Source organism: Musca autumnalis, unplaced genomic scaffold, assembly GCF_047663935.1.
Source record: "Musca autumnalis isolate F117 unplaced genomic scaffold, ASM4766393v1 scaffold_5, whole genome shotgun sequence".
NCBI lineage: Eukaryota > Metazoa > Arthropoda > Insecta > Diptera > Muscidae > Musca > Musca autumnalis.
In genome coordinates, this window is record NW_027412088.1 from 132,756,372 (window position 1) to 132,769,442 (window position 13,071).

Sequence of the window (13,071 nt, forward strand, 5' to 3'; positions counted from 1 at the left end):
GCATTTTTTTTCCTGGAGGGCATATACCGGCAAAATAGCCTATATATAGAAAAAGATCTACTGACTTTTTCCCCTGATGCAAATTGCAATACCGTGTCTGCTAGACAACGGCCTACTGCTTAATATATAATGGGTTTTGTGTAGAGAACCACATTTTCCCATTCCCAGTTTTTGCATTATTGCAAATTGCATGGTGCTCTAGCGTATTAATTGTACAATTGAATTTTTATACATATATTGCAGCATGGGCCACTTTGCCATTTTTTCAAAACGATTCCCCAGCTATGCAACATCAAATTTTCAACTGTGGCAAAATACCCTTCAGTAATTTTGGCGACATTTTCTGAGTATTTCAGCCATGTAAAACGTCTCTACAAGTGGTGTCTTAAAACACGCCATTCGGACTCGGAGGAAGGCTGTGAGTCCCATATAATTGAGCGAATAAGAATCGGGGTACACTCACTCATTGAATAGAAGAAGTGTGATACGCTGCTAGTATCCACAAAGTTTTTTACTTACAATAAGTTTACTTGTTCCAAAAATTTTGCTTGGGGAAAGCTTATTCGTAGGGGTAGCGGTGTAGGGTATCACATGGTCGGCCCCGTCCGACTATAGCCTTGGCTTACTTGTTTTTCTAATGTCTAGAGATTCTAGTCCTACACGCAGAGAAAAAAATATGTTTGATCCAACAATATTCCAAGAGCAAAATATGTATTGTTAACATATTGTTGGATTCCTCATGTAGTATTGTAAATCCAAAAATAGTTTGTGTCAACTGAACAATATTTCTCTCTTTTCTTCGAAAATTTGTTTCTCTTCTCTCGCTATTCGATGCCGTGTTGAAAAAACAATTTTGGTGAGTTGTGGTGTGTTTGTATGACATGCTGCCTTTACCTTTGTTTTTGTGTGTATGTACTTGTGAGACTCTTGTTTTTATTTGTTTCTGTTTTGTTTCATTCTTCTTTCCTTTTCATGTTTGTTATGGTGTTTAATTATTCCTTATGTTGTGGTGGGTTCTTGTGGCTTTTTGTTTGTCTTTGTTGTCAGCCAATGCAGCAAACCATGTATTGTGTTCATCAATGATTGCAATATTATACGCGACATTTATATCCAAGTTATGCGAAAAGTGTATATGAGAAGTATATGCACTCAAATCAAACATTTCTGGGCTGGTTTTCTGTATTGACAATACTTTTTGTAAACAAAATTAGATTATGATAGTTCCTACAATCGGTATTGTTAACGATTTTAACAATATTGCGAAAATTCGAAAGTTGTTTTTGTTTTCTATGTTTGGAACAAAAGATGGTATTTTTGGATTTGGATTACAATGTTTGAACAAAACAAATACATTTTTGGAACCAAAACATATATTTTTGTTCCAACAAAAGCGAAAAATATTTTTTCTCTGCGTGTAATTGAGAACTTGTTTTGACATCGAAATTGCTCAGAAGATGAGCATTTACCACTATGCACTATTTACCTGGGAACAAATTCTTTAATTTCACATTTTCTGCCTAGATCGTGCATATTTACAGCGTTTTCCATATTTTGATATTTATTCGTTACAAAATAAATAAATAACTGCAGCAATTTCTAATCATTAGCTACATTTATCACCATAACTGTCATTTTAAATTTAGTTACAACTTTTGACACTAACATTCCCTATTTTATAAAAAATCTATGACTGTCAAGTACATTTTTACTTAATTGTTAATGATTTATCTAAAACAATTAATTTTGTACCAAAAGTAATACAATTATGACGTGTCAAAATACTTATGCCGTTTTGCTTTTGTCTCCCTTTTTTAACATTCGCCTACCTAATCACAAATTAAGCTGGAATTTCTTTGATCCATTAATTTTTTTTAGCTGACAGGCCAAAGTAAAACCCTAAACTGTTAATATCCCGTTTTATGAATGCTGACAATATTTATATGCATTTTAAGACAAATGTAGTTTTTGTCAAAATAATTATGCCAGGGACTGTACGAGGGCGGTTCGGAAACTTCTTAGTCTATCAATGAAAGAGAATAGTTAGTTTTTCAAAAATATTTTTTTTTTTTTCAATATAATCTCCTGAAACTTCAATACACTTAGTCCAACGCTTTTCTAGCAATTCTATCCCTTGATTAAAATAGTTTTCCTCAAGGTCTTCAAAATAGTGGTTTACAACTGTAATTGCATCTTCATTTGAGGTAAAACGCTTGCCAGCAAGGAATTTTTTAGATTTGGGAACAAGTAAAAGTCACTGGGAGCTAAATCAGGAGAATAAGGTGGGTGGTCAAGCAACTCGTACTTTAATTCGTTGATTTTAGTCATTGTTAAAACACTCTTGTGCGCCGGTGCGTTGTCTTGATGAAAAATTATTTTTTTGTGTTGTAAGCCAGGACGTTTTTCTCGAATTTGTACATTTAATTGATCCAAAAGGTTGCAATAGTGCTCTGAATTTATTGTTTTACCCTTTTGCAGATAGTCAATCAATAAAATACCTTTGAAGTCCCAAAAAACCGTTGCCATAACCTTACCAGCCGATTGAATTGTTTTTGCCTTCTTTGGGGCACTTCCTCCAGTTTCAGTCCATTGTTTGGATTGTTCTTTTGTGTCTGGAGTATAGTGGTGGATCCATGTCTCATCAACAGTTATGAAACGACGCTTAAAATCCATTTTATTCATTCTTATGCGTTTTTGATCGACTGTTAACAAATGCGGCACCCATCTTGCAGAAAGCTTTTTCATCTGTAGTTCTTCATGCAAAATTAAATGGACTCGATCATTTGAGATGCCCATGATATTAGCAATTTCAAGCACTTTTATTCGTCGATCATTTAATACCAAATCGTGCACTTTGGCTACAATTTCTGTTGTTGCTTGTACGACCACGTTTAAATTCAGCAACCCAATTTTTTACTGTTGCATATGAAGGAGCACTTTCACCTAACACATTCACCATATCATTATGAATTTCTTGTCCCGATAAACCTTTTTTATGTAAATATTTAATGACAGCACGCATTTCTAATTTTTCCATTGTAAAAAAATTGCGGATGCGTCTTTTTTGAACACCTGTTTCTATATGAAGGAGTTGCCAGATCGAAACAAAATTTAACATGTGTTCATAACAGAGATGGAAGTTTCCAAAACACTTAACTTTTTTCTGTTTATACCGCGCTTTTTGTGCTAGGCTAAGAAGTTTCCGAACTGCCCTCGTATGTATGTATGTAAGTACATATTGATGTAATTACCAATATTAAATGTGATTCATTCCTTGTCCAATAAAATATTTCCATTCACCTTCTTGATTCAATTACACTGTGACACAAAATGGAACTCAAAGTCTGGGGGGTGGAAAATTTCTTTTGAATATGAAAGCACTTGATGAGTATACTAAGAACCCAAAAGGAAATTTTCGCCATAAGTCAAGTTTCTGAGATATCGCGCGATGAAGTTTTTGATTTTTTCCCTATAATACTTGGTAAAATAGCTCCACATCTCTATTTGGCGTTGTTGTAGCTTCATTTTGAGGTGACATATCTTAAGTCAAATAGATTGGCGAATCTTTTTGTAGAACATTTCATTCTTCTAACTCAATGCCTTTCATGTCCTTTTCGTCCTTCATTTCTTGAACCGTAGTGAAAGTACCACAAGATGAGATTTTTCAGCATCCACATATTCTACAAAAATGTTGCTCAGAAGATTTTAGCTACGGTTCTCTTTGACAGCTAATCGATTTTGTCACTTTTTCATTGTCCTTTTTACATTTAATCGATTTGGTTCAGAAATAAACTATGTTTTGTTTGATGAAAGTCGATGAAGATAATATTACGAACCCGGAATGACAGTCATGGCGTAGGTCAAACTTCTGTGTTATGGCGCGATCAAATTTCGCTTGTTTTTTTGTCATGTAGGCATGTATAGTTTGTCAAGAAAGAATTCATTTCGCTATAACTCAGAAGTTTGACCTACGGCGTAACTGTCATTCCGGGTTCGTAATATTATCTTCATCGACTTTCATCAAACAAAACATAGTTTATTTCTGAACCAAATCGATTAAATGTAAAAAGGACAATGAAAAAGTGACAAAATCGATTAGCTGTCAAAGAGAACCGTAGCTAAAATCTTCTGAGCAACATTTTTGTAGAATATGTGGATGCTGAAAAATCTCATCTTGTGGTACTTTCACTACGGTTCAAGAAATGAAGGACGAAAAGGACATGAAAGGCATTGAGTTAGAAGAATGAAATGTTCTACAAAAAGATTCGCCAATCTATTTGACTTAAGATATGTCACCTCAAAATGAAGCTACAACAACGCCAAATAGAGATGTGGAGCTATTTTACCAAGTATTATAGGGAAAAAATCAAAAACTTCATCGCGCGATATCTCAGAAACTTGACTTATGGCGAAAATTTCCTTTTGGGTTCTTAGTATACTCATCAAGTGCTTTCATATTCAAAAGAAATTTTCCACCCCCCAGACTTTGAGTTCCATTTTGTGTCACAGTGTAATTGAATCAAGAAGGTGAATGGAAATATTTTATTGGACAAGGAATGAATCACATTTAATATTGGTAATTACATCAATATGTACTTACATACATACATACGAGGGCAGTTCGGAAACTTCTTAGCCTAGCACAAAAAGCGCGGTATAAACAGAAAAAAGTTAAGTGTTTTGGAAACTTCCATCTCTGTTATGAACACATGTTAAATTTTGTTTCGATCTGGCAACTCCTTCATATAGAAACAGGTGTTCAAAAAAGACGCATCCGCAATTTTTTTACAATGGAAAAATTAGAAATGCGTGCTGTCATTAAATATTTACATAAAAAAGGTTTATCGGGACAAGAAATTCATAATGATATGGTGAATGTGTTAGGTGAAAGTGCTCCTTCATATGCAACAGTAAAAAATTGGGTTGCTGAATTTAAACGTGGTCGTACAAGCAACAACAGAAATTGTAGCCAAAGTGCACGATTTGGTATTAAATGATCGACGAATAAAAGTGCTTGAAATTGCTAATATCATGGGCATCTCAAATGATCGAGTCCATTTAATTTTGCATGAAGAACTACAGATGAAAAAGCTTTCTGCAAGATGGGTGCCGCATTTGTTAACAGTCGATCAAAAACGCATAAGAATGAATAAAATGGATTTTAAGCGTCGTTTCATAACTGTTGATGAGACATGGATCCACCACTATACTCCAGACACAAAAGAACAATCCAAACAATGGACTGAAACTGGAGGAAGTGCCCCAAAGAAGGCAAAAACAATTCAATCGGCTGGTAAGGTTATGGCAACGGTTTTTTGGGACTTCAAAGGTATTTTATTGATTGACTATCTGCAAAAGGGTAAAACAATAAATTCAGAGCACTATTGCAACCTTTTGGATCAATTAAATGTACAAATTCGAGAAAAACGTCCTGGCTTACAACACAAAAAAATAATTTTTCATCAAGACAACGCACCGGCGCACAAGAGTGTTTTAACAATGACTAAAATCAACGAATTAAAGTACGAGTTGCTTGACCACCCACCTTATTCTCCTGATTTAGCTCCCAGTGACTTTTACTTGTTCCCAAATCTAAAAAATTCCTTGCTGGCAAGCGTTTTACCTCAAATGAAGATGCAATTACAGTTGTAAACCACTATTTTGAAGACCTTGAGGAAAACTATTTTAATCAAGGGATAGAATTGCTAGAAAAGCGTTGGACTAAGTGTATTGAAGTTTCAGGAGATTATATTGAAAAAAAAAAAAATATTTTTGAAAAACTAACTATTCTCTTTCATTGATAGACTAAGAAGTTTCCGAACCGCCCTCGTACAGTCCCTGGCATAATTATTTTGACAAAAACTACATTTGTCTTAAAATGCATATAAATATTGTCAGCATTCATAAAACGGGATATTAACAGTTTAGGGTTTTACTTTGGCCTGTCAGCTAAAAAAAATTAATGGATCAAAGAAATTCCAGCTTAATTTGTGATTAGGTAGGCGAATGTTAAAAAAGGGAGACAAAAGCAAAACGGCATAAGTATTTTGACACGTCATAATTGTATTACTTTTGGTACAAAATTAATTGTTTTAGATAAATCATTAACAATTAAGTAAAAATGTACTTGACAGTCATAGATTTTTTATAAAATAGGGAATGTTAGTGTCAAAAGTTGTAACTAAATTTAAAATGACAGTTATGGTGATAAATGTAGCTAATGATTAGAAATTGCTGCAGTTATTTATTTATTTTGTAACGAATAAATATCAAAATATGGAAAACGCTGTAAATATGCACGATCTAGGCAGAAAATGTGAAATTAAAGAATTTGTTCCCAGGTAAATAGTGCATAGTGGTAAATGCTCATCTTCTGAGCAATTTCGATGTCAAAACAAGTTCTCAATTACACGCAGAGAAAAAATATTTTTCGCTTTTGTTGGAACAAAAATATATGTTTTGGTTCCAAAAATGTATTTGTTTTGTTCAAACATTGTAATCCAAATCCAAAAATACCATCTTTTGTTCCAAACATAGAAAACAAAAACAACTTTCGAATTTTCGCAATATTGTTAAAATCGTTAACAATACCGATTGTAGGAACTATCATAATCTAATTTTGTTTACAAAAAGTATTGTCAATACAGAAAACCAGCCCAGAAATGTTTGATTTGAGTGCATATACTTCTCATATACACTTTTCGCATAACTTGGATATAAATGTCGCGTATAATATTGCAATCATTGATGAACACAATACATGGTTTGCTGCATTGGCTGACAACAAAGACAAACAAAAAGCCACAAGAACCCACCACAACATAAGGAATAATTAAACACCATAACAAACATGAAAAGGAAAGAAGAATGAAACAAAACAGAAACAAATAAAAACAAGAGTCTCACAAGTACATACACACAAAAACAAAGGTAAAGGCAGCATGTCATACAAACACACCACAACTCACCAAAATTGTTTTTTCAACACGGCATCGAATAGCGAGAGAAGAGAAACAAATTTTCGAAGAAAAGAGAGAAATATTGTTCAGTTGACACAAACTATTTTTGGATTTACAATACTACATGAGGAATCCAACAATATGTTAACAATACATATTTTGCTCTTGGAATATTGTTGGATCAAACATATTTTTTTCTCTGCGTGTAGGACTAGAATCTCTAGACATTAGAAAAACAAGTAAGCCAAGGCTATAGTCGGACGGGGCCGACCATGTGATACCCTACACCGCTACCCCTACGAATAAGCTTTCCCCAAGCAAAATTTTTGGAACAAGTAAACTTATTGTAAGTAAAAAACTTTGTGGATACTAGCAGCGTATCACACTTCTTCTATTCAATGAGTGAGTGTACCCCGATTCTTATTCGCTCAATTATATGGGACTCACAGCCTTCCTCCGAGTCCGAATGGCGTGTTTTAAGACACCACTTGTAGAGACGTTTTACATGGCTGAAATACTCAGAAAATGTCGCCAAAATTACTGAAGGGTATTTTGCCACAGTTGAAAATTTGATGTTGCATAGCTGGGGAATCGTTTTGAAAAAATGGCAAAGTGGCCCATGCTGCAATATATGTATAAAAATTCAATTGTACAATTAATACGCTAGAGCACCATGCAATTTGCAATAATGCAAAAACTGGGAATGGGAAAATGTGGTTCTCTACACAAAACCCATTATATATTAAGCAGTAGGCCGTTGTCTAGCAGACACGGTATTGCAATTTGCATCAGGGGAAAAAGTCAGTAGATCTTTTTCTATATATAGGCTATTTTGCCGGTATATGCCCTCCAGGAAAAAAAATGCAAAAAATGTTTTTTTTTTATTTTTCATACAAAAGTAATGGTCCATTTCACCCGCTAAATAATATCAGATCATCATCCAAAATTGTAGGCATCTTCGTCTACCTAAACTTTTACCTCGTGCAAAATTTCGTGATTATTGAGCTATAATTGCGACCTCTAGCTTGTTTATGATTACACTACAAACAAATAACTGGGTATATTAGGCTGTAACTCTGTAATCTTATCAAGTACACCAACACAATTGGCATCAATAGAAAGGTCAAGCGTTCCTCTTCCAAGGATAGCTTACTTGCTCGGAATGTCTCTTCAAGGAATAAATTTATAAGCAATATATTAAAATTTTTCACAATTTTCACACAAATGTTGTGGTTCATTTAACCCTCTAAATATATCTGATCACCATCTCAAAGTGCAACCTTCTCCTTTGTCATATATGTACTCTAACCTTATTTAAATTTTCGAGGCGATCGGACTATTAGTGCGACGTACAGAGCAGCTAATAAATCGGTTAAAATTTTTGTTTTTGGTCCATTTCACCCGCTAAATATTTCACGATCATCGCCAATAACAATATGTGTCTGTTCTGGTCTGAACGCGAAAATTTCGTGACGATCGGTCACGCGCCCTGGAGTTTGATTACAAATTATAATTGACAGACGGACGGACGGACACACATCTCAAAATCGCTTTATCTCGTCGAGGTATGGATTTTGGTATACCACATTGGCGGTGTCCGACGAATATTTCGCGGTGTTACATGAATTTTTACCAAAACAAACTTATAATAATAAGACTTGCTATTGTAATTGTACAATCGTAACGGGGACCGCAATGACAATCTGCTGGAAAAAAATCAAAACGATTCGAGAGCATTCTTAAATTTCACTTTTCCGAATTTTGTGTGGGACGTACCCGCAAGTGTGGACCGATATAGTTTTATCCGATCTATCGATCGATTGCTCACTACGCCAGTTATCGTTCACACAATTTTTCGAAAAAAAATTTTGAACGTTTGAAATTAAACTAAAGGTAGGGTCACATTAGGCAAATATTTGCTCCAGCGACCGGCATTGTGCGCTTACTGAGATCAGGTGAGTGTTAATAATACGTTGAATTTATGCTCACTTGCTCTCAGTAAGCGCACAATGCCGGTCGCTGGAGCAAATATTTGCCTAATGTAACTCTACCTTAAGTTTGGGCAAAATATTACGAAGTATAAAATTTGGTTCGAATCGGTAGATCCGTTCAAGAGTTATCGTGCGCACCAGTCAGCTAGACAGTAAGAGAGACAGATGAACGAACAGGGCTAAATCGACCCCAAATTGTCTGAAACGAATTTCGCCCAATCACACTTGGGGTCTTAAACCAATTTTTCGATGAGACACATCTTTGGTCGTATTTTATATGTATCCCCTTCAATGTAAATCCTGAGGTATAAATAGGTGGGGAGGCGACCCCATGCTGCAATATTTGTATAAAATTATTGTTTTGTAAATTATTATATATTGGGGAACTGAACTGAAAATTTCTCTGTCATGATGGGAAATTGTGGTTCTCTACACAAAACCCATTATATATTCGGCAGGTGGCCCGTTATCTAGCAGACACATTATTGCAATTTTCATCAGGGGAAATGTCAGTAGTTATTTTAGACTACTTCTCCGGTATATGCCCTCCAGAAATTAAAATATGGACCAAAAATAAAATTTGTATATTTTTCATACAACAGTAATAAAATAAATCATAAATAATATCAGATCATCATGCTAAATTATATGCATTTTCTTCAACCTAAAAAATTTCGTGACTATTGAGCTATAATTGCGACCTCTAGCGTGTTTATGATAACACTACAAACAAACTAGATATATTAGGCTGTAACTCTGTAATTTGATCACGTACATCAACATAATTGACATCATTGTCTTCCAAATATAACTCACGAGGGGGAATGTGTCTTTAAGGAACAAAGATATAAGCTTTTTATTAAAAATTTTGACAATTTTCACACAAAAGTTGTGGTCCATTTAACTCTCTATATATTATCTGATCGCCATCTCAAACTACAAGGTTCTTCTTCGTCATATACTCTTACCTTATTTAAGACTTCGAGGCGATCGGATTATTATTGTGACCTACAGAGCAGCTACAAAATCGGATAAAAATTATGTTTTTGGTCCATTTCATCCGCTAAATATTTCACGATAATCGCCAATTAAAATAGCAATCTATTCTGATGTGAAACCGACAAAACAAACTTATAATACCCTTTCCACATATTGATGTAGGGTATAAAAAGACATTTTTAATTGTTGAGGTCTAAAAATCAATAGAACAATTTTGTCAAAATACTTATGCCACGCAGTGAAAATTTATTTCCATTACAAAAGTGCAAGCGTATATTTGAATTGATAATTTTTTTTATTAATTTTACGAACTCTTGTAAAGGATTAGCCAACAATTTTTCATGTATTTTTGTAGAAGACTAATCCGGTAAAAAACCAAACACGTCATTTTTTCAAACTTGTTAAAATAATTATGCCAGTCACTGTACATACATACATATGTACATTTGAAATGTGGATGTACCTATTTATTACATTATATAATCATTTGATTATTTTCTTATTAAAAGTGTGACTTTTTATAAGTTATTTCATTCAGTTTTTCTTTTATTAAAGTATGTTATGTAATTCTTTGGCATTTTGTATTTACCTATGTGTCTTTGTTGTTTTGCCTTTTCTTCTATGCCCTTCAATAAAAAACACCACCATTTATAAATGTGTATATACATATGTTAGAAATAGCCAGTGAACACTTGCTGAGAGCAAGTGAGCATACATTTCAATGTGTTTCACATTGACATTTACGCTCCCTTGCTCTCAGAAAGCGCCCACTGGTGCATGTGTTTGTTTTTTTGTGGCTTTTGGGTTTGTATTTGTTTGCACCCAAACATATAATTTGTTTGCACCCAAACATATATTTGTTTGCAGGACCTAAGCATTTTTTATGTTTGGAACTGCTTGCAAACAAATATATATTTGCTGCAAAATATGTTTGGGACATATGTTAGAGAGGCCATTTTTTCTGGCACAATGCCCGATTTTGGGCAACCTTCACAACCTTCGTTTTTTGGCGAGTGTCCGCCACGATTGAATACCTTAACTAGTTTTTCATAGTGCTATAGGACGGTCTTTTATCGACATACAAAGGTTTAATTTGATCGATGCGCTCTTGCATGATTATCCACGTCGAATGTTGTGAAAAATTATCGGACGAAAATGTTCACAAGTAAAAAAAGAAATGAATCTTTTTTTGCAAAGTGATTTTATCAAGTCGCTGTAAAAAACCAAACTGTTTATTTCCATTGAAAACTCAAATGACTTCAAACTAAAAACAACAACGAATTTGAGGTGACATTGCATTTTCAGGTTTTGAGTAATTGAAATGCAGTATGCGAACAAAAAAGTATGCGAAAATATCCAAAAAAGTGAACAATTTTCCGTCAATTTACGTGTTGTTGTACCCATATATATTTTCTGGGGTCATTTTGCATTTTTCGTTTGGGGCAATTATGTTTTGGGGTCACTATTTACAGAGCCAAATGGCGATAAGTGGGCGTTTCAGGTCTACCAGCGTCAACTAATGATTGATATTGATACATTTGATGAGAAGTTATGTTTTTTGCCTAGTCATAATCGCCATTTTTGGCAAATTTAAAAAAAGATAATAATCTAATAAGAAGTTAGACCCAATAGATGGTATCTTCTTGTGCACAAAATGGGACACCTACAAAACCGATGTTCTCTATCTCTCCTGAATCATCACATAACTAATACTACTTCCATCCCAGTCCGAAATAAGGCCCGCACTGATTCTCATTTCGTATATCATACAGAGCCGTTCTTAAGATCCACCTATTGACAAACATATATATATATGTATTCACTGGTCATGTGAGACTGGTTTCCTGATAGCAAACAATCTTTGCTTGAAAAACGCTCATTAAGCTTGGACGAGTGTTCGATTAATGGACTCCATCTTGGATTCATCCCTGCATATTGCTAGACCGCCCAGAGAAGAGTTACCATCAGCCCAAATGTCAAAGCTTGGAATAATTACTGAGAATGCGTCAAACCTGAAAGATATGGGTATATAATCGCTTATGCTATTCCTGTCGCCATACCCAAGCTGCCTATCAATTAAGTTTAAGATTTTCCTTGCTGTCCGAAACTGGATCAGGATATCCAGAGGTTGCAAATCCAGCATCAGTGCTTTTGATACTTCCTAATCAAAATTAATGCAGCAATTTACACATTTGATAGTTTGGACAACAATGCCTAATTTCCACTTGCTTGCAACCAAACAAGTCCATCATGGGTTAAGAAAAGCAGAACCACGATTGAGCACTGCTTGTATGTAATTTTTGGTCTGAGTCCCCAACTTTCCCCAATGGAGTTCTTGCGGGAATGGAGTCCAGTAAAACTTTTATTCGTCCGCTCCTTCTCCATGTCAAGCGAAATTTCTAATTCAACTCCATTCAAAACTGGCGACTGGATATCTGGTGAGCAGTACGAGTTCCGTCTTCCCCGGGCAGACTTCAAGCCTACTGTCAGGGCTCCGACTAAAAAAAACAATTAAGAAACGAAGGTAAAGCAAGAGACTGGGAGAAGTAGAAATGTTGGTAAAAAGGTAGAATGATTAACTCTACGCTAATATTTAAACTTTATGACTTTTTGTAATTTCTTAATTCTCCATACTAATTGAAGACCATGCTTGAAGTTTGAAATACAATGCTTGTGGATATCATAAATTTATGTTTCACTTATCAAAGACATAGCGAAAGACTTGTGCCAATCTATGTATGTACAAAATTGGTAATTGTTCTGGTGCTTTATGTTGTCATCTTCCAGAGCAGACAGAGTGTGAACGACTTTAATGACATGTGCACCGGAGGAGGGGAAATATTCATGTGTGAACGTCTTGAATGACACATGTCAGGAGAAAAATGGTGTGGGGCCCTAATATAATATAATTTTTCCGACTTGTTAGTATTATTTTTATTTCTTTTATAATTGCTTACAAAACTTAATTTCAGAAATGAAAACAGATACAAAGTAAATACCAGGTAATTGTATTGTACAAAATATGTTATTCATAAACTGGGGAAGGAAGTGAAAAAGTAATATTGAACTGAGTACACATATTTAAATGTGTGATTTGCTTCAGAAATATATGAATTTAATTACAA